Below are 22,508 nucleotides of genomic sequence, written 5' to 3'. Positions count from 1 at the left end.
CCGAAGTCAGCTGCTTAACCAACTGAGCCACCACCCAGGCGCCCCTCACCTGGTTCTTCTTGAATGAGTCTTGGCCTGAGCATCGAACTGGCTTGACCAGAGCAAGGGGAAGATTACATGAGGACCCCCCTTGCCCTTGAACCTTCGAATTCCCGGGGGCAGAAGGGAGCTACTCATTCTTCTATCCCTCCCTCCCCAGTCCGGGGGTAGCATCATCCCTCCTCAGTTGCGGAGCCTTAGAGTCATCTGATCTTCCTAGGAGGATCCTAGAAAGATCCTCCAGTCTTTCCCCCGCTGGTGATACAAGGAGGTGGTCCTAACACATCCTAGCACTTAAAGTTTGATTATGGGAAATGCGCACAGCATGGTTTGGCTGCATAAGAAATTCAGTGTCACACATGCTGTGTGCTCTTTGGAGCACTGTAGTTATAAGATCTTATTCCTGATCTTATTTGATCCTAATTAATAATACCTTATGCTACCAGAAGGAGCTGTCGTTATAAAATACTTTGGATTTTCTTTATGTAGGACAAATTTATGAGGCAGGTGGAATTTGTTCCCCTTCTGCAGGTGAATTAACTGGGTCTCAGGGAAGTGATGTGATTTACCTAAAGGGCTATGCCGGTCCGCAGCAAAACCAAACACCAACGTTAACCTCTTACCTCTAAATCCAGTCCTTTCCCCAGCAGGTTGGGCGTTCAGTGGGCTAGGTGCCACTGTTCACGTGGAGAGGAAAATGCTGAGCAGAATTAAATAACTTTGCCCGCAAAAGGTAGCTTGTGATAGTGCCTAAGAAGCCACTCTTCCTGACTCCTAGTCCGGTGTTTTCTCCAGGTGCCCCAAGAGCCTTGAGGGGGAATCAGGGAAGGCAGGAGAGAGTTTGTGATCATAGGAAAAGAAATCCGATCTGTAAATCCTACTCTAGAGGCGATTACACGTTTAGAGTGTGTATATCATCGGAAGGCATAAAATACAATAGCAGAAAAATCCTGTGACTCGTCTGTTTCATTTATGGAATCTATTGTCCAATTATGCCTTTGTGTTATTGCAATATTTGTATGTGGAATGTGTCTGCCCCGAGAAAGCAGTAATTTTGTATTCAAGACATGATGGGTAATTATATACAGAAGTTGCGCTTAGGTTTCCTGTCTACTGACAGAAATGATGGAGTCAGTCACAGCCTTTCAATGAAACACATTTGTTTTCCTTTCCAATTAGAGTTTTACGAACAAGATGCAAGGGTGACTCTAGACTGACAGAGAAAACGGTGACTCTGGAATTAGTTCTGTCACACGCAGGCTCACATCCCTTGCTGTCAATGTGCTTTCAGATGGAAAAGCGCATCTATAAGAGGCGTAGCAACTCCGGGTGATGAGACCTGCTTCGTGGAAGGTTGGCGATTGGGTTTGCTTGGACCTCATATAAGTGGGCTTGCCGGATGTGATAGCAGGAGGCAACTCATTTCTAGGGTGTAGACCCCATTTTCCCAGGCCAGGTGTAGAGTGTCTGTTATGGAGCTTCTCTGCCACCACACTTGTTGTATTGTCTGGCCTCCTGACTCTTCTATCAAAGCCTCGTGTGTCCATTTTCATCATGATTTATACTCTGAGGCTCTAACACAGTGCCTGGCATCCTGCAGGGACTGAACTAAAGCTGCCAAATAAAGGCATAGGAATGACAAAGAATGGCAAAGGAACCTTAAGTACGGCATGATAGTGATGCTGGGTGTGTCCCTAGAGAGCAGATGTTTCCATATCCACTCAGAATTCAGCCCATCCTGAAAGCGTGCAGCGTTGAATTCCCTACGCAAAAGGAAGTAGGTCTTTGTGCTTGTTGATAGACTTGCTCTTGGACCAAACCTAAGGGCTTACCCACGGTTTTAGATCAATGGATGTTCTTAGCGTGATCTATGGAGTCACAAGCCCCTGGAATATCAGCAACCCAGCTCAGGTGCTGGCAGATACTGGGGGTCCAGTAAGGTTTGGATGACTGAGGGAGACCAACACGTGAACAAATGGTCTGAGGTTCTCCTGCTAGGGTGTAGGCTGACCATTGGCTTCAGTCAATCAATTTGCTTATGGTTAGCCATCTTTTTAATTTTTATTTATTTAATTAATTAAAACTTTTTTTAATGTTTATTTATTTTTGAGAGAGAGAGACAGAGCGCGAGGTGGGGAAGAGCAGAGAGAGAGGGAGACACAGAATCTGAAGCAGGCTCCAGGCTCTGAGCCATTAGCACAGAGCCCGATGCAGGGCTCGAACCCACCAACCATGGGATCATGACCTGGGCCAAAGTCAATAGCTCAACCGACTGAGCCACCCAGGCGCACCTTGCCATCTTTTTTTTTTTTAATACCTTCCCCTATGCATTTCTTTTCCCTGTCTCTGTGTAATCCCTAAACATTGGAGACACTAATTCTTAAGGTATTGTGAAACGTGATCCAGGGAAGTTTAGAAACTTTGTGAAATATGGCACCAAGTAAAGGCTTGCTGGTTATTTTTAAATCTGACTTTCCTTCCCTGGGTTTCTAGCATCCGAGATCATTAAAAATAGATAGCATTGTAGACATTTTAAACACCTACCTTCCATTATTTCCACCATTAATTTTGCTTGTTCCTCCTGCGGTTCTCCGAGGTTGAAGAGAGAAACCTCAAGGTCACTTTCAATATCAGACAGTTTCCCTGCTCAGGCCCCACCTTCTTGTTAACAGGCGACCTTATTCTCACATCCTGCACCGTCTCGTTGAGAAGATGGTTTGTAGGATTGGATCTTAGGGTTCTAAAATTTGGAGCTCTGAGATTAACATAGCTGCTCAAGTATCATTTAGACTTAAAATGTGGAGGGACTATTCGACAATGTGATCTATCTGGTGATGAGATGAAATTCAAGCCTTTGGTTGACATTAGCATTTCCACACGGACTGGACTGCAGAACAGGTCTCTCCTCTGATCCTAATATTCTCTCTCTTTAACAATCCATCTGGGACTGGACTGAAAATCACTCTTCCCCCAGCACCAATGCAGCTCAGACCACATTCCCTGCTTTCTCCTTCCTCACCTACTTTAATTTTCTTCTGCAGGGCATTTGCACCCAAGTCCACTTTCCTTTCTCGATTGTAAGATTCCTTGAGACAAGGACTCCCCACCCCCCGTTTTTTTAAAAGTTTATTGATTTATTTTGAGAGAGTGAGTGAGGGCAAGCAGGGACGAGGCAGAGAGAGAGGGAGAGAGAGAATCCCAAGCAGGCTCCATGCGCAGCACGGAGCACCACACGGGACTTGATCTCATAGACTGTGAGATCATGACCGGAGCTGAAATCAAGAGACGGATGCTTAACGGACGGAGCCACCCAGCTGCCGAGAGACAAGGACTTCCTTATTCGTCTTCTTCTCCCCACCCCAACGCCTATCATGATGTGTTACAAATGTCTACTGAGTGAACACAAGACTTCCTCAAAAGGATAACAGATCCCATCCACCCCCAGATGACCAAAGACAGAAGCATCGGAGCATGTTGACATTTTTATTCTGCTTGAATCTTGTCAACACCAATGCCTGGAGGCTTTCTCTTTTGCTTTCCTTCAACCTTCCTTTTTCCCTGTCTGAGCACTCAATGTATGCTTGTTAAAATAATGAAAATGTTGACTGGCCGCGTCATTGATCGAATCTCAGAGAGTGAGAAAACAAACCTCAGAGGGCCTGGCTCTGCTTTCCAAGGCACCAGCTCCCCGCTGCCAGTGCAAGGTCCTTTGTGCAAGGTGGGCGGAGTGCCTGACAAGCTGCAAAGGCACACGTTTCCACTTGTGCTCTGAAACAGTGTCTGAAATCAATACTTATCGCACAGAACGTGACAGAGGGCCGGAGGCTGGCAGTGTTGCTTCTGACATTTCAAGAGCGTCGTGGCTGTCCCCAAGGGGAGTCTGACCTCATGCAAGCCCAGTGTGGTGAGGGGTGGGGCCGGCGGAGGGGCAGGGGCACGCAGGGCTCGATCCACACAGACCAGCAGGCTGATTTTGTTCTAGCAAGATCTATCTTAATGCATGGTAGGATTGATTCGTAGGGCTGACGTCACAAAAAGGAGCGATTCGTTTTGCTGCTGTGAGAGAAATGAAAAGGGCTGTTTTTCGTAGATCCCTAGGGTTGGAGCCATGCAAGAAATGGACGTCTGTCCTCACCAGTGGGCAAGGACACTTCCTCCTGAGCATTAGAGCCCTACTCCAATGCTGTCACATCAAAGTCTTTTACAGGAGTTAATAGAGGTGTGTCCCAATTTTAAACAAGATATACATAAAGCCCGAGTATACTTACGTATGCCCAGGTATACTCAGGGAGCTGTTCTTGGCACGTCTCTCTGGCCACTTAGTATCCAGTTTCTCTTGTGGGGTTGGGGTACCCCTTTTCTCCCTGATCCCTTTCCCCCGCAACTCTCAGCACCCCCAACTGTTTACCTGATGTGTCCCGAGGCTGACAGTTCTCCTAGCATATGGTGACAGGACTTCCTAAGTGGTCTTTCGGGCCCCAAATTCTTCTGTCTGCTCTGCTTTCAGTCCCTCCTGTGCCTCCAGAGTGCTCGTTCTGACACAGGCCCACTCTCACCTCCAGTTATGCTCTCCAGTGCCTTTCATTGGTATCTGTAGAGTGTTTCCAAAAACATTTGAATTGGATCACTGCATTTTTGACTCAGGCTACATACCAAGCCCTGTCTCTGGACTCTCTTTTCCCTAACTTCTTTTCGAGGAATAGGACTGTGTGTCTCACCCTACACATCACCGTGCTGTGAACGCACATGTAGGGCAAGTTCCTCTCCGTCCATCAAGATGTGGTTCAAATGCCATTTCATTTCTGTAACTCTTCATGCTTCCTTGATATGAAGGATTAGTCATTCCACTCTTTTCTGGTCCAATAATGCTTCACATATCTTTATGGTAATGTTTATTATTCATAAGGTTATTTATGTATTATTTATAATATTGATTATATCATATAATATATAACATATATATCATAAAATAGATCGTATATGATCATATCATATAATAATAACAATATTTGTTTAATTATACATATTATTTATTTAATATATTATTTAATATTACTTATTTAATATAGCATTTAATTATATCAATATATTATATTTATCATATCTTATTAATATGATATATTAATTATACTAATATACTATTAATTATGTACATTATTATTATAATATAATAATAATATAATAATATATTATTATTATTAATGTATATTATTAACATACATTAAATATAATATAATTATATTTAATAAATGTTATCATATATTATATTATTATATTATATTATATAAAATATACAATACATAATATTATATATCACATAGAATATAGAATATTCTATAGACTATAGAATATGTTATATAAAATATCAAAAACATATTTACTGATATAAAGAATATTACTATTATTATTAATGTTAATTTACTACTAATATTTACTTTCATAAAATCATCCATAAGAAGCTGTGAAGGAACTTCACAGTTCCTTCTGTTAAAGAACTCCACCGTAATTCCTGCTTGAATTTCTTGTGCCCATTTGTGTCTGCTAGTTGTCTGGTAGGGGCTTTGAGAAAAGCCTGGATTGAATCTCCAAATTTGAGGCCCTTGTGGTCCTTGGGTTTGGCCATCCATGAATATGAAACATTGGCATATTGATACTTATTGATCATTGCTTCTGCTTTGGGGGCTGGGTATAGATAGTAAGCCATCTTGGAATCAGAACCTATTGGATCCTGGAATTAAAAGTTTCTTAATAGGCTTCCAGATCCCTGTACTTCTTTTGGTTTAGAATGATGCTTCTTAGATTTTTTGTTGCCAAAACGTCTGAGCCCTGATGCATGTGTAATTCTGAATATGTTAATCAAGTGTCCACAGACTTCTTAAAGTGTATGCAAGAGATAGACTTACTTAGGAATCTCTGATAGAGAAGAATCTTTTAGAAAGAGGATTCCATGTTGATTTTTTCTGCTTGGTGACTTGTTCATGAGTTAGATCAGCTTATTGGTGGAGAAGTTAGGTTTCATGATTTATTATTACCTGGGACCAGCCTGAGACTAATCTGTCAGGCACTGAAATCAGCATGGTCCTCAGGGGATCAGATGCTTTCATAGGACTGGTCTAATTAACTGAGGCATAATTCCCGATGGGAAGGAACACAGACTTTGGAGTCCGAGTGCCTGAATTCTTATCCCAGCTCCACTAAGGGGAGTGAGCTTAGGCAAATTACTTACCGTGTTCTTCAGTTTGCTCATTTATAACATGGCAATAATAAAAATTGCCATGGGAGAGACGATCACAATATGACATACTATAGGACAGCAAAAGATCTATGTAGAAGGCTCGATTTGGTGCCTGATAGAGCCTGAAAAAACGAGCTATGTAGCTGATTATTTTTATTTGGTGCTCTCTGCATTGAGCTGGCTCTTCTAGATTTGGTTTTGATTTATTTTTCATACATTTAGTAAGGGTTAATATTTGGCAAAAGGGAATGGGTGATTTGACTGTTTACAATTGCCATGCTTTAAAATAACACACATCCTATAAATGAGATAATTTTAGGGCGTGAAGTATCAGGCAAAAAAAAAAGAAAAAGGTCAGCCAACATTTTTTTGGCAACAGTTTGCCAAATTTTAAGAAGTTAGCATTAGAAGTTTATTTCTTATGAAACTACTGTTCCATAGCTTTTGTATTTTCTTGAAGCACAAACATAACCCTACCTATATTAGTGAGTGATCTGTGTCCTAATTCTTTCACTTTTTCTTTACCCTTGTAATTGTTCAGTAGGGAACAGAAGCTGAAAACAAATTCTGGTCTCAGTTCTCGTATGATGTTAGAGAAACCGAGTGAAAAAATGTATGTGAAGGAATTAATGCATACCATATGAACTACTGCCTTCCTATATAATGTCTCAAATTTCCTACAGTTGTGAGACTGGTCTTGTTACTTGATTTTAGAGGTGAGGAAATTAAGGCCTGGAGTGGTTATAAAATGATCATTTTATAAGAAAAAGATACTTTTTCTATTGAATTAACATTAATTTGTTCTCCCCCCCCCACCCCGCCCTGGTTTTATTGATCGCAGGTGAGAAGGGTGAGAGAATGTGGTAGACGAATTCTCTTATTTGAACGTCATGGATTTTTACAGCCTGCTTTGTCAGGATAAACATTCCTTTGAATTTTGCTTTTTGTTAAAAACAGAAATCATCCTATGAAATGCTTCTGATTTGGCTGCAGAGCAAGCGGCAACATGCCCTCCAGAAATATCGAGGAAGGAGAAGCCTCACTGCCTGGCAAATTGCCTCCACTTGTCATGCAAAATAGGCCTTGAACTGAGGCTATGCCAAAGTCTGTTCCATGTTCCTAACTGTTCCACGTTGAAGGGGGTTTAGAGATGATCTCTTTGGGATAATATGAACAACACCGTTTGCCTAAATACATTTCTAAAAATGTTTATTTATTAATTTTGAGAGAGAGAGAGAGAGAGAGCAGGAGAGAGAGAGGGGGAGAGAGAGAGAATCCCAAGCAGAGTCCGAGCTGTCAGCACAGAGCCCCACATGAGTCTTGATCGTGAGATCAAGACCGGAGCCAAAATTAAGAGTTGGACGCCACCCAGGGGCCCTTCATTTGCCTAAATATTACTTTCACGCCATTGTATATTTGTCACTGGTAATGCATTTGAAAAGGTAGCTTTCTATAATGGAGTAAGAGGCATTTTTATCTGGGTGTGGTTCTCAAACAGGGGTCAGGTTAGCCTCTGAGGGGGACATTTCACAACGTCTGGAGACATTTTTGGCTTGCCCAACTAGGCGTTGGTACTGGCATCTGGTGGGTAGAGGCCAAGGTTGACCACTGTTAAACATCCTTCAGTGCACAGGACGGTGCCCTTCACCCTCCCGACAGAAGATTTTCTTGCCCAGAAAGTCAGTACTGCCAAGAAACCCTGAGTTGAGACTGAACGGCCTCAAAATCGCTCCTCCATTTCTCATCTGAACCTATTCAAAAATATGTCTCCCTTTTGGCACCAGCAGAGTTAATGCGGTGCTGAATTCTGCGGCTTTGTCTCAACTCCCATGTCTGAGGAGATGATCAATGCTTCGGATTCTTTCCTCACTGTCAGTTATCGACTTTCCCTCAGCCTCTGGTGGCCAAGCTCTTGTTGCCGGGGAATGCTCGCGGGAGAGGTTGAACCATATCCCACCTCTCTGAAATGTGCCTTTAATTAGATAGAAGGAAATCATCTAATAAAATAAATTTACACCAGGCCAATGAAGAGATTAAGGAGACAGAAATAGATGATCTTGTTGATAAGCATTAGAAATATGACCTGAGTAGTTTTGAGGAAATAATTTATTTATGGGGTGGATAGATTCCTCTCAAATCATTTAAAAATATGACTGTTACATTCCTAAGACTAAGAATCCCCCCATTTACCTGCCAAACATTCTGGGTGTTTCCCCTGGCGGTCCGTCTTCCATTTCCAGTACACTAAGTGAAATACAGATGCTCTTGTGGTTATTTTGGGTCAAATTTCAATCCAACTTGCAATCCTCGTCTGCATTCATGCATTAATTAACAAATTAATTTTTTAAACCACGTTTTTTTATGCCCTACGTATTTCAGCACTCTGTTAACCCTTGAGCATTGCAAATGTGAACAGAATACGATTCTTGCACTTGAGAAACTGATGAAGTCCAGTGGAAGAGAAAGGTCTTGAAGCAAATATTTACATTTAAGGGGATCAGTGCTATTCAAAGAGAAATGCAAAGCACTCTGGGAACACACACAGAACAAATTCTGTTTAGGGAACTGAGAGAGATTTAACACAAGGTAACACATGAGTCGGGTGGTGAAGAACAAGGAGGAAAATGAACCTTTCCAGGCAGAGGAGTTACTGACAGAGGCAAGAAGATATTGAAGAGTGTGGATTGAGATGCAGTGGCAGCAGTGTGACGTGATTTGGGATGGATGGCAGGAGTTGGAGCTGGATTTTATCCTCCAAAGTATGGTGAGATGTTTTGGGGGAAGGAGTTCAGCTTTATTTATTTATTTATTTATATATTTATTTATTTATTTAATATATGTATGTGTGTGTGTATATATATATATACACACATATATATGTGTGTATATATATATATATATATATATATACACATATACATATATATATGTGTGTGTGTGTGTGTATATATATATATTTTGTAGCCCCAGGGCCTGCAACAGTGCCAGGCTTATAGCATCTCATCAACATCAGTAACAACATCGACACTGACAAAGGATTGTCAATCGCAGGCGCCACGTCTCTACGCAGAGAAATGATACGATTAGCGTTGGAGGTACTGGGAGAAGGTAGCTAGAACAGAGGGACAAGTCTGATCATAAGGAAACTATGATCTGGACAAGTAGTGATAAGGACGACGACAGAAGGAAAGAAGGGAATAGGTGGGATTCTGGAGATACTTGGTGGAGAAACCCAATAAGACTTGGTAAATAGAAGAAGTTGGAGCGCAGTGTAAGGGGTAGTTGGAGGTACCATCGTTCATAGCTCACGCGGAGTATGCCTAGAGACATCTAACCTTCATAATGTTGTATTCGAGATAGCACCTTTAGTTCCACAGATAAGCAGTGCTGTGGTTGAGAGACACTGGTGCATCCATCCACTGTTAACGAATCTCTACATAGAGCCAAATTCTCTTACATTTGCTCCTTATGACCAGGTAATCGTGATCAATATAATACTACAAAGAGAACACGTGAGAGTTTTGATATCCCTGCTCCCAGAAGGAAGGCTGTCTGCATTGACTGTGTCAATAGAAAGGAGAGTGGACTCAGGCACGGGGTGGTTAATCGAGGTCTCCTGCAGGCTCTACCTGTTGCGAGCAGGAGTCCTGCTCAGTCTCTGACATCATTGTCCCCATGAGTTCTGCCCTGCGCCCAGCTGAGGAAGGGTCTGAGTTTTTTTGGGGCTGGGTGAATGCCACTCAGTGACTCAGATAAGGACATTACACAACTGGGTTGCTTGTTCCTAACTAACGTTCAGTTTGTAGTTATTAGAGTTTTCTGTGAGTAGTCTAGGGTGGTCTAGTTCATGTTTAACTACAACTTCATCCCAAGAAAGGATTTAAGCAGTTTTTGGAATATAATAATCGCAAGATTAAATGGGGGATAATGGGAAAATAAAATGAAGGTAGGAGTAAGTCAACACACAAAATGTGTATCTCAAAGACTCATCACCATTGAATACCATAAATGTTGGCACAGAAAGTTCGTGGGGGCTTGTTTCCAAGATTCCTGGCTTTCAGGTAGCACTACATGTGGCTCTGAGCTGAAGACTGTACCTACTTATGATGTCCTTGGGACAGTTTATTCTTCGTCTGCTGGTGCGTGGTTTTGAGGCTGTGATTTGCAGAGTCCTGCCAGGTCATCATTTCCAAATGATTTGCGGTTGGAGGATGTGTTGAAGGAGAGTAACAACGAAGAAAGCGTAGGCACAGGATGTTCTGGGGCAGTCACAGGTTGTATTGTTGTACCAGGACTCTGGATCAGAAGCAAACTGTCCTGCCATTCCAAAGCATGACACTGGAGGCGTGAACCAGGATCCTATTTATAGAGAGGCTGTCTAGCCCAGTGATTAGGAACATAGACCATAGGTAAAGTAAGACAGAACGAATCATGCCTGTGCTACTTACTAGTGGAGTTACCTTAGGTAAGACATTTAATTTCATCAGCTCGAAGACAGAGAGGCTTTCCATACTATACCTTACTGCAAAGTTCCCTGAGAACATAGTTGAAAGTGAAAACACTTAAAATGGCTAGTTTTAACACAAACTAATGCTAGAACGTGTACATACATGTTTTCAGACACCTATTATCCAACGGTTTGATCCATCCACGCTGCCAAGAAATGATTAAAAATCACTTACTAAGCCTGCACAAGTCATGAGGACACAATCAGAGGCTTCGTCAATCACTTTTAACTTACAAATGTTAACTCTTGGCCTGAGGCAGGAACCATGGTTCTTGGGAGACTTCGGTAAAAGTATAACGTGGAGAAAGGAGTGAATTTGGGATGGGAGTAAAGTGGAAGGGAGAATGGTGAGGACCCATATTCACCTTTTCCAACTTCTTGGCATTTAGGAAGGCAGACATAGATGGACGGTGACAAATGACATTGTATTCTGTCAGGAGATTATTTTCTTTTGAACATTTTTGGAGAAGAAAAAATAATGACTGTAACTTCAACCTCTTTCTACTATGGGTGTTAGTGACTCTGGGCTAATACTTTAAAAATATATTCTACCAATATATTTTATCCTCCACAAATGATGCTGTCCTAAGGGCAACTCACGGACCCAAAACACTAATTTTTTTAAAGGTGCACTTAGATCGAGGAGATCAATGCTCACTTTTGAATTTCGGAACAGATTTTCTCGAGTCTTTGTTGAAAGCTGGAAGAGAAAGAGAAAATAGTTCTCTAAATTCCATTCATATCCCCCATGAATGGTCAAGACCGTACAAAGAGGAGGTAAGCATGCAGTTTAAAGATATGTCCTATAAGATGGGAATGGTAGAAAGCTCTTCTATGTGGAAAGGAGGAACTGAGCCAAAGGCAGCAAGAGTCCAGGGTGAAATGCTTATGGTGTCACTCACAGGGACCCAGTGACTCTGTCACCTGGAGGCAGGTGGGGCAGATAAAGAAGTAAGCCTGAAGAGGGAAGCCAAAGTAAAGGTTTGGGGGAAAAGAGGGCACTGGTGTTCAACTTATGTGCCATTCTTCCTAGGCAAATTCTAGGGGACCATCTAGCGGAAAGCTCCAGACCAAGATGATGATGTGACTGTCAATAACTAGAAAGGAGTTGGAGAAAGTAAGGTGGAGAGAATCTGAGCTAGTTTCCATGGCCTGTGTGTGGTCTCTATGAGATCCTTATCTGAGATCCTCTGGGTCAAGGGACCTGTAAGGTGGTTGAGAACTAAGGTGTCTATAAACAGTATGAATTCCAAACAAATGTTGGTGCCATCATCTAGATCTCCCGAACTGACTTCTTTCCAGACTATTATAAGGATTAACTTAGACATTGTGTGTGTGTTTGTGTGTGCATATAAGTATTACTTTAGCTTCTGTATACCATGTGTTCAGTATAGGTCTAGAAAAGAACAAGTAGTCAATAAATGGTATCTAACTTTATTGTTACCGATGCCGAATGGGCATTGGTTGGCAGGCAGTGGTTGATTTGGAAAGTTCCAGTGTAATTACTCTGGGGCCTTCATCCAAAAAAGTCTGAAAAATATCCTAGGTTAAGAGCAGTTCTGGTTTGGTTGGTCATAGGTGAATAAGAGGTGGGAGTGTGAGGGAGGGTCTACATGAGATAAAGGAAGTGATGTCTTCATGGGCACACTCATGAGGGTAAGTGTGACATCGTACCCTGAGACAGGCCAGTCTAGTGTAAACTCATGGGCCTAATTCACCCTGGACTGTCCGCACCCTGTCATATCACGGCATGTTGAGGGTTAGTGGGACTGTACCTTGGGATAAGGGTTGGGACAGGATGGACAAATGAAGTTGATTCTCCTACAAGGAGGGATTTGTGGGTCAAAAAAGCATGTTGGATGGAGTAGGGGTAAAATTGTCTTTCTATGGTGTGAGAGCAACTTGAGGGGAGAGACCACGTTTATTCAGTGTTATAGCCCCCCAAAAGTTCACACAGTGCTTGTGCATATTAGGTACCTATTGGGCCCTCAATTAATGATTGTGGAAAGAATGGCTGTAGATAATGGTGAATGGGACCCAACTAACAGAGCAGGACAGAGGGTGGTTTGGCAATCTTAGCCGTGCTGCTTGTTAAAACTTTATAGAATGGGGCATAGCCGGGCGATTTCAACTTTAAAACAAGAGTCAGGAGACCAAATATGGGCTCCAGGCCTTTGTCACCATGTGATGTACCATGTACGTATTGCATGAGTACGGACTCGAGGAATGTCGGGGGATTTCCACCAAATTCAATGGCAATCTTTAATGTACTTCTTATTAGGGGGCCCAGTTCTGCAGAATAAAGTCCTGACATTTGACCTTCTTCTGCTGACAGATGTGATTTTAAAACAAACTTAGAGATTGCAGGGTCTTATTGAGAATAAAAGAAGAAAGTCTTTAAAATGAAGGATTCATTCGTAGAACGTGAGTCCTATTATTGTTTGTTTCACGCAGCCCGGTGCTGCGAGAGGGTAGGTCCTCAATAAGTATTAGCTGAATTTCAATTACTTAATAGATAATTCTGTAGTGCCTCATGTGCTGGGTCATTGCACCAGGTACAGATGCACCCCCTTCAACAGGGGGCTTAGGGTCTACTGGAGGAGGGAGGTAAATAAAGAGATAAGGGCTGTGTGACATGGTACATGTCATGACAAAGCAATAAACAGGATTTTTATGAGAGCGGAGGTCTTCTTCCAAATCGCAGACCATCAAATGGTCTCAATGCCACCTGTACATGTCTTTGATTCTCCCAGCATTGACCAACTCAGCATGAAAAAAAAAATGTTTTTGCTCTGTTGTTGGTGTTGGCAAATCAGTTTTGTTTTCCTGTGAAAATCTGAATTACTAAATTTTCTTGAAAATTCAGAAGACTTGGCAACCCCCATTTCCACGTGGCAGTGATTTGGGGGCTGGATGATGGAGGCTCCATTCAGATGGGAGACGTGCTCCCCAGACCATTCCCCGCCAGCCCCTCAACACTGAGGCTACTATTGGTGGCCACTAACAGCCAGGCTCGTCGTGTTCTTCCATTGTGTCATAGAGTTACAGGGGGGTTGAAATATTTCCTTTACTCATCTCTGTCTGAACTGGAGTATTGCAAGATGCATTGAGAGGGCACTATGTTGCAAGCAAGAAACGCGGAGGGCAAATTTCTTTGTAGATATGAAACACACTCCTGGGCGGGCAAACCAATTGTACGGGGGCCAAGTGACATCGCTGAAGACAACCTTAAGAAATAATCACATCAAGAACCATGGGCCGAACTAGAAATAAAATTACTAGAATTTCAACAGCTTTTACATCTGACTGAAAATAAACGACGAAGCTGTAAAATTCAGTAAGCAGGAGACAATTTCCTGGGCACCAAAGCTTTTAAGAGATAGCAAATTTACAAAAGAGGGCTGGCAGAAATCTCGAGTCACGAACAAATATAAACACGTACGATGAGAAATATTGCTACGAGTGCACTGAATGTTCGAGACCACGACCAACTTCGTAGGCGTGGCTCTGTGCTTAGGGTTCAGTGCTCTGTGGTTGCCATCTTAAAATTCTGATTCGTTTCATCTTTGAACTTGTGATGTGGGAATGAAGCTTGAGATGGGCCAATGGCATGTGCATCAGGTTTGGCCCCTGATGAGGCGTTTGCTGTCTGTGACACCCCAGAAGCCAGGTAATCCGCTATGTCTCCTGTAGTACAGGGCTGCTATTTTCAAACAATTATTCCGATTCTCTGAATGATCGTTAACATGTAAATGTGAGTCATAAAGCACTGACACGAATCTTTGATGACTGCATTTTCAGCTATTGATTCATGCTTTGGACCATCTGATCATAAACCTGCTCTCCTTTTTCTGCCGTAACTGGTAACCTGGTCCAGTGAGTCTCAACCCGGTAGCCCCTGAGAATGTTTAAAGTCATTGTGTTGACTTTACTGCTTATTGACTTTTTATTATTTAAGAGTTAAAAAAAAACAGCAACTAATTGAACACTCCGTGAAATATTTTTCCTCTTACTAAGAAAATATGTTGGTGGCTGGCTAGGGACTTGTATTCAGGGGAATCCTGGAGTGGCTGAGCTCTGTTTGGCTGTGTATTCCGTGAGCTATATTTGCACTGTGAGGCTTCTTGGTTTCACTAGAAGAGAAAGCTGTGTTGCCTTCCCCTTGCGAGTTGGAAGCGTTCCTCATATTAATTAAACAGGGGAAGAAATTAGAGAAGTCTAAGAAGTCTAAATAAAATCTTGATGATTCATTGTTATGGGAGAGAATATTAACCTGATTTATCGAATCTCCCTCCTGCCCCTTTTAATGAAAATAATTTTATTGCTTTCGATGACAAAGAACACTTCTAACCAACTGCTAAACTTAGAAAAAAAGTTGGTGCTGCCACACAGAAGGCCTACTGGGACTAGTTAAGGAATAAAAAGGTTTATTTATAATTAAGATTGTTCCTCGGCGGCAAATTAACTTGTATGTCCTTAACCAAATTTCTCTATGCGTGTACGTGTGCGTGCACGGGTGTGCAGGTTAAACAGCTACTATATCTGCTCGCGGTATTGATTTGCAAAGGGAACCCTCTTCCTCAGTAAACCAAGGCAAAGTCCAGCCCAGTGAAGGAGCACATATTCTGAAGTATTGGTGTCAGATCATCGAGTACGTCCCATAATTAAACACCCCACTTCCCCGCCTGGGTTTTGAACCAACTGAGAAATAAGGTAAAGAAGGAGGTAAGTGGAGAATAAAGTATTACCCTTATTAGTGGCAAAAGCAAGGACTTTGAAATGCGGCTTGGGGATGAGAGCCAAATGGACCCCTCAGTAGCAAACCTCTGCGGTTGGCAGACCTCTGCATTCCAGGCACTGATGGTTCTAGATGGGGCTGGTGTCTCCATATGGGAAGCATAACTTGATGCTGAAGTTATCAAGGAACGTGGACGTTCTGGAAAGTGGCAACGCAGGTCTGTTGAGATATGTAGAGAGGAGAAAGGGGGATGTGAGGAGATAGTAGATAGAGCACAGGATTTAAAGCCAGATGAACCAACGTTAGGATTCTAGGTCTATCACTTGCTGATGAACTGGGTTTACCCTCTCGGGGCATCTGTTTCCTCCTTTCAAAAAGTCATATCTACTTTGTGAAGATTGGCCTGGTACATACACATGACGAGTAAGGACTAAAGAAGGCCTTCAAGAAGCTGTAGTGATTATTACAGGATTGGAGGGTGTGATAAAATAGATATGTTATTCAGATTTGAAATGACAAGGGTCTACTGGGGAAAAGTGACTTAATGAATAAATGGGAAGAAGAAATGAATTCACGTCCTTTTATTTCTGTATTTGAACAACTTCACAGGTGTTATCACCAATAAGAGGATCTTTTGTCAGCTATTAAGAATATCTCTGTGCAGGGGCGCCTGGGTGGCTCAGTTGGTTAAGCGTGCAACTTTGGCTCAGGTCATGATCTCGCGGTTCTTGGGTTCAAGCCCTGCATCGGGCTGTGTGCTAATGGCTCAGAGCCCAGAGCCTGCTTCAGATTCTGTGTCTCCCTCTCTCTCTGCCCCTCCCCTGCTTGTTCTCTGTCTCTCTCTCTCTCTCTCAAAAATAAATCAACATTAAAAAAATTAAAAAAAAGAATATCTTTGTGCAGAGCTGGGGTGGGGGGAAGAATTTCAGACCTTTCCTTAGGGAGGCATCACCATTATTATTATTTTTTAAATGTTTATTTATTTTTGAGAGAAAGAGAGAGTACGGGTTGGGGGGGGGTTGCAGGCAGAGAGTGGGGCAGAGGATCTGAAACAGGCTCTATGCTGATAGCCGTGACCTCCATGCAGGGCTCATACTCATGAGCTGGGGGATCATGGCCTGATCTGAAGTTGGATGCTCAATGGACTGAGCTACCCAGGTGCTTAGGGAGGCATCATTATTAACATGAATTTGGCCTGCGTGGGACCACTAAGACTAGTATGAATAATGTATATATGTTCTTTTCCTAGGTTTGTTTGTTCAGTGTCCTGTCCATAAGTTATGTACTTCAATTAACCAGAACTGTGTTTTACACCTTCCACGCAGAAGTAGAAAACTGTTAGACCAAAACCTTTTGCTTCATTGACTGTATGATATTGCTTTAGTGACAGTGTATGTTGGAACTCAGTTTCCATCTGCTACTTATAACAGAGATCTCTGTTTAGCATCCATATAAATCAGAGGTCTCATTAGGATAGCCCGATGTGTGGTGGTATATTCCAGTTTTACATCTGGGTGTACTTGAGCAGGAAACTTCCAGGGTAATTATGGGGTCTGCGGTGTCCTCGGTAAATTGATTTATGACAACTGCATAGACAAGATTAAGAGTAGCATGAGAGGGGCACCTGGGTGGCTCAATCCGTTGGGAGGCCAACTACAGCTCAGGTCATGATCTCGCGGTCTGTGAATTCGAGCCTCGCATCGAGCTCTGTGCTGACAGCTCAGAGCCTGGAGCCTGCTTCGGATTCTGTGTCTCCCTCTCTTTCTGCCCCTCCCCTGCTCATGCTCTGTCTGTCTGTCTCTCTCTCCCAAAAATAATAAACATTAAAAAAAATTAAAAAAAAAAGAATAGCATGAGAAATATTTAAGGGATTTTTTAATGGAAGGGAAGCACACAAATATTTATAAATAAAATGTCAGAGAAGTTAACAGTTTTAAAAAATTCTTATACTTTTGAAAAAACCATCCGGAACATTTAGAGACATTGATTTCTGTAGTTCCCTTCTCTCTTCCAAAATGGATTTAACTTTCTGCCATCCGTCAGAAATGCCAATATTCTGCCCAGAAAAGGGGCCAACTAGTTTATATTATTCCCTGAAGGACCCAGTTATTTCTGATCATTCAGAAATAAAAGTAGAAAAAGTGTTTTAAAAAAATGTCTCAGATTAACCTCAGACCGGCATTTTGCCATGATGGCTGAGCTCATGATGGGTGGAACTCAAATTTCTGTGAAAACACAGGAATTCAGGGTCTGGAGATTTCAGTGAAGTATAATGATCCCCTCTACTTCCAAATGATGCTGGGAGACTCCCAGATAATCTTGCCTCAGCAGGCCAAGACCTTGGTCACTGGTTTTATCAATTGCTCCCTTATCTGCTGGCTTAAGGACTCAGCGAAACTCACCAAAACAGCACGGTAGAACAAGGCTTGAGCCATTCTATGGAGTTAAATCTACTCACATGATATTCTCTATGGCTTGGAATGGGAATGAATGTATGAGATACTCTCTTTACACCTTGTACGATGTGTGGAGAATATACATGTACATGCTTACCTTGTTTTTAAATTTTTTATTATAAAAAATTTCAACTATATATAAAAGTAAGGAGAGTAATCTTCTCCTCCAAACCCACCAGGTGCCTGTCACCAAGCTTCACCAATGATGAACAGTCTTGTTTCACTTACACTGTACTTATCTACTTCCCCTTCACCCCATCTGGATTATTTTAAAACAAATATCGGACTTCACATAATTTTACCCACAAAATGTATCTCCAAAAGACATTAATATGTAACCCATTGCCATTATCATGCTAACAAAATTCACAGCGACTTCTTAGTGTTATCTGTCAGCATTCATGTTTTCCCTCGCGTCCTTATATGTGTGTGTGTATATTTTATTTATTTATTAAATTTTTTAACATGTTTATTTAGAGAGAGAGAAAAAGAGACAGAGGGAGAGAGAGAGAATCCCAAGCAGGCTCCATACTGTCAGCACAGAGCCCGACACAGGGCTCAGTCTCAGAAAACGTGAGATCATGACTTGAGCAGAGATCAAAAGTCAGATGCTTAACCGACCGAGGCACCCAGGCGCCCCAAGAGCTCCGTTATTTAGTTTTAATCTGCTTTTAGCTTTATTGGGGTATGATGAACTGGGAATTGTATCATACAATAAACTGCACATATTTTTTGACAGGTGATTATGGCTATGAAATCATCACCACAATCAAGATCCTGAACATATCCATCAACCGCTCGCTAAAGTTGACAAACGACCTCCCTGCATGCCCTCTACCACTATCCCAGGAAAGCCGCTGATCTGCTTTCTGTCTCATTAGAGGAGCTGGCATTCTCCACAATTTTATACGAATGAAATCAAACAGTGTGTACTCTTTTTCTTTTATTGAAATAAAATTCACATAACGCAAAACAAACCATTTTAAGGCGGACAATTCAATGTCATTTAGTACATTTACAGTGTTATGCAGCCAAAAGTTTGATCTAGTTCTAAAACATTTGTATCCACCTGCCCCCCCCACCCCACCCCCCAAAAAAAACACCTCTGCATTTCCCCCTTTCCCTCCCTTTTCCACCCGTGGCAACCATGAACCTGCTTTCTATCTCTATGGATTTACCTCTTCTTAGTATTTCATATCAAATGAACTATACACTATGTGGCCTTTTGCCTGTCTGCTTCTTTCACTTAGCACAATGTTTTTGAGGCATATCCATGTGGCAGCATGTACGAATGAACACTACATTTCCATTTATGTCTGAATAATGTTCCAATGGATGGGTATGGTTTGTTCATTCATATGTTAACGTACCCTTGGATTGCTTCCACTTTTTGGCTCTTCTGAAGAGTGCTGCTATGAAGATTCATGGATAAGAGTTTGTTTCAATCCCCGTTTTCAATATTTTCGGGCATCTATTTAGGAGTAGAATTGCTGGGTCGTGTTGTAATTCTGTGCTCAACTGTTTTCCATAGCAGCTGCATCATTTTTTCCTTTCCATCAGCAATATAGGGGTCTTCTAGTTTCTCCACATCCTCTACAACACCTGTTATTTTCCACTAAAAAGAAAAATTACAGCCATTCTTATGGGGAGAGTTGGTATTTCACGTGGCCTTGATTTACATTTCCTTAATGAGTAATGGTGTTGGGCAACTTTTCATGCATTGTTGACCATTTGTATATTTTCAGAAAAATGTCTGTTCGTGTCCTTTGCCCATTTTCTAACTGGGTTGTGTGTCTTTCTGTTGTTGAGTTGTAGTGTTCTATATATATTCTAGATTCTAGACCGTTATCAGATACAAGGCTTGCAAATATTTTCTTTTATTCTGTTGGTTGTCTTTTCCCTTCCTTAGTAGTGTTCTTTGATGTGCAAAAGTTTTAAATCTGGATCAAGTATAATGTATCTATTTTTTTCTTTTAGTGCTTGGTGGTTTGGTGCTTTTCATATCTAAGAATCCATTGCCTAGTCCAAGGTCATGAAGCTTTACACCTGTTTTCTTCTAAGAATGTTAGAGTTTTATCTCTTACATTTATGTCTTTGGTCCATTTTGAGTTTAGTTTGGTATGTGGAGTGAGGTAGGGGTTTGACTTCATTCTTTTACATATGACTGTCCAGTTATCCCATTACGAGTTGTTGAAAAGACTGTCCATTCCCCACTGAATGCTATTGGCACCTTTGACAAAAATAAATTGAACATAGATGCATGGGTTTATTTCTGGACTGTCAATGCTATTCTATTAATCTATCTGTCTGTCCTTATGCCAATACCAGGCTGTTTTGATTACTATGTCTTTGTAGTAAATTTGAAGTCAGGAAGTGTGAATCCTCAAGCTTCGTTTTTCTTTTCCAAGCTTGTTGCGGTTATTTGGGGTCACTTGCAATGCCAAATGACTTTTAGTGTCATTTTTTTTTTCATTTCTACAATTTTTTTTTTTTTTTGCTGGAGTTTTGATAGGGTGGCATTGAATCTGCGTACTCTGTCTTGTTTCATTCACTCGGCATAATTATATTGAGATTGTAAAAACGGTTCTTATTGTTGAGTGGTATATCTATTATATAGATATACCACAATTTGTTTACCTATTCATCTCTTCGTGGCTATTCGGTTTGTTTCTAGTGTTTGGCCATTAAAAATGAAGCTGTTGTGAACATTTGTTTACAAGTCTTTGTGTAGACATAGGCTTTTACTTTTGGGGGGTAAATACCTATGAGTGGAATGGCTGAATCTTATGGTAGGTTTATGTTTAAACTGTTTATCAAAGGGGTTGTAGCATTTTATATTCCCACCAGAAGTTGCTTCATATCCTTGCAACCACTCTGTACGTTCAGTAATTTTAAGTTGACATGTTCTAAATGACAACATATTGTGGCTTTAATTTGCATTTCCCTAAAAATTAATGATGTTAAGCACCTTTTCATATGCTTATCACCTGTATATCCTCTTTGAAAGGACTATTCAAATCTTCCACACATTAAAAAAAAATTTTTTATAGTTACATTTTGAGAGTTCTTTGTATATTCTGAACATGGCTTTTATCAGCTCTGTGATTTGCAAATACATTCTCCCACTCCGTGGCTTATTTTTACTTTTTAACAGGCTCTTTTGAAGAGTAGAGGTTCTGAATTTGTATGGGGTCCCATTTTTTAAATCATGCTTTTGATATATCTAAGAAATCTCTGCCTAGCTCAAGATTACAAATGCTTTCTCCTATCTTTTAGAAGGTTTATATTTTCAGGTTTTACACTGAGGTCTGTGATTCATTTTTAGTTCATTTTTCTTTAGGAATGAAGTGCAGACTGAAGTTCTTTTTCTCTTTTTGCATATAAATATCCAATCGTTAATGCATCGTTTGTTGAAAAGACTATTGTTTCTCCAATATCTTTGTACCTTTGTAGGAAACCAATTATCCATTTAAGTATGAAGTTAGCCTGCATTCTTTACTATGTTTCACTGGTCTAATTGTCTATCTTTATGCTAATATTAGATGTGCTGCACCTTTTTGGTAAGGATTTAAATTTGATCGTGATAGTGTTTCAACTATGTTTTTCTTTTTCAAAGTTGTTTTGGCTTTTTTAGGTTGATTGTTTAATAAATTTCCTGTGAGTTGGTCCTATACCATACATATTTTAGAGTCAGCTTGCCATTTTCTTTATAAAAATCGTCTTGATAAATTTCTCCATTTACTTGCATCTTTTCTAAATTCTTTCAGTAGCGCTTTGGGGTTTTCAGTACAGAAATCTTTTGTATGTTTTGTTAAACATCTTGAAGTGTTTCATATATACTCATGCTATAAAAGTGGTAGTTTAAAAATATTTTCAATTTCTGAGTTTTTGTTGCCAGTATGGGGAAATGCAACTGATTTCTTTATGTTGACCCTGTATCCTGCAAATGTATGAAACTCACTCGTTAGTTTTAGACACTTTTTTTTTTTGTCAATTTCATAAGATTTTATTCGTAGAGAATCATGTCATCTATAAATGTAGTTTTATGTTTCCCTTTCCAGTCTTGATGTCATTTATGTGCTTGAGTATGTACGAATTTTTTAATTTATTTATGGAGCCTTATTGCATAGGTTATAAATAGAAGTGATGAGAGGGGCACCTGGGTGGCTCAGTTGGTTAAGCCTCCGACTTCAGCTCAGGTCCTGATATCACGATTCGTGGGTTCGAGCCCCGTGTCAGGCTCTGTGCTGACAGCTTGGAGCCTGAAGCTAGCTTCGGATTCTTTGTGTCCTTCTCTCTCTGCCCCTTCCCCACTCACACTCTGTCTTTGTCTCTGAAAACCAAAAAAAAAAAAAAAAAAAAAAAAAAAGAGATGTGATGAGAGTAGGTACACTTGCCTTATTTCAGATGTCAGGCTAAAGCATTCAGTCTTAGGGGGCCTGTCCCATGTATTGTAGAATGACTAGTACCTCATAAGATGCCCGTAGTTCCCAACTGCATTATAGCAACCAAAAACGTATCCAGAAATGGCCA

This window comes from Puma concolor, chromosome B3, assembly GCF_028749965.1.
Source record: "Puma concolor isolate L17-30 chromosome B3, mPumCon1.1.hap2, whole genome shotgun sequence".
In the NCBI taxonomy this organism is placed as follows: domain Eukaryota; kingdom Metazoa; phylum Chordata; class Mammalia; order Carnivora; family Felidae; genus Puma; species Puma concolor.
Note: the sequence above shows the minus strand (reverse complement) of the source record.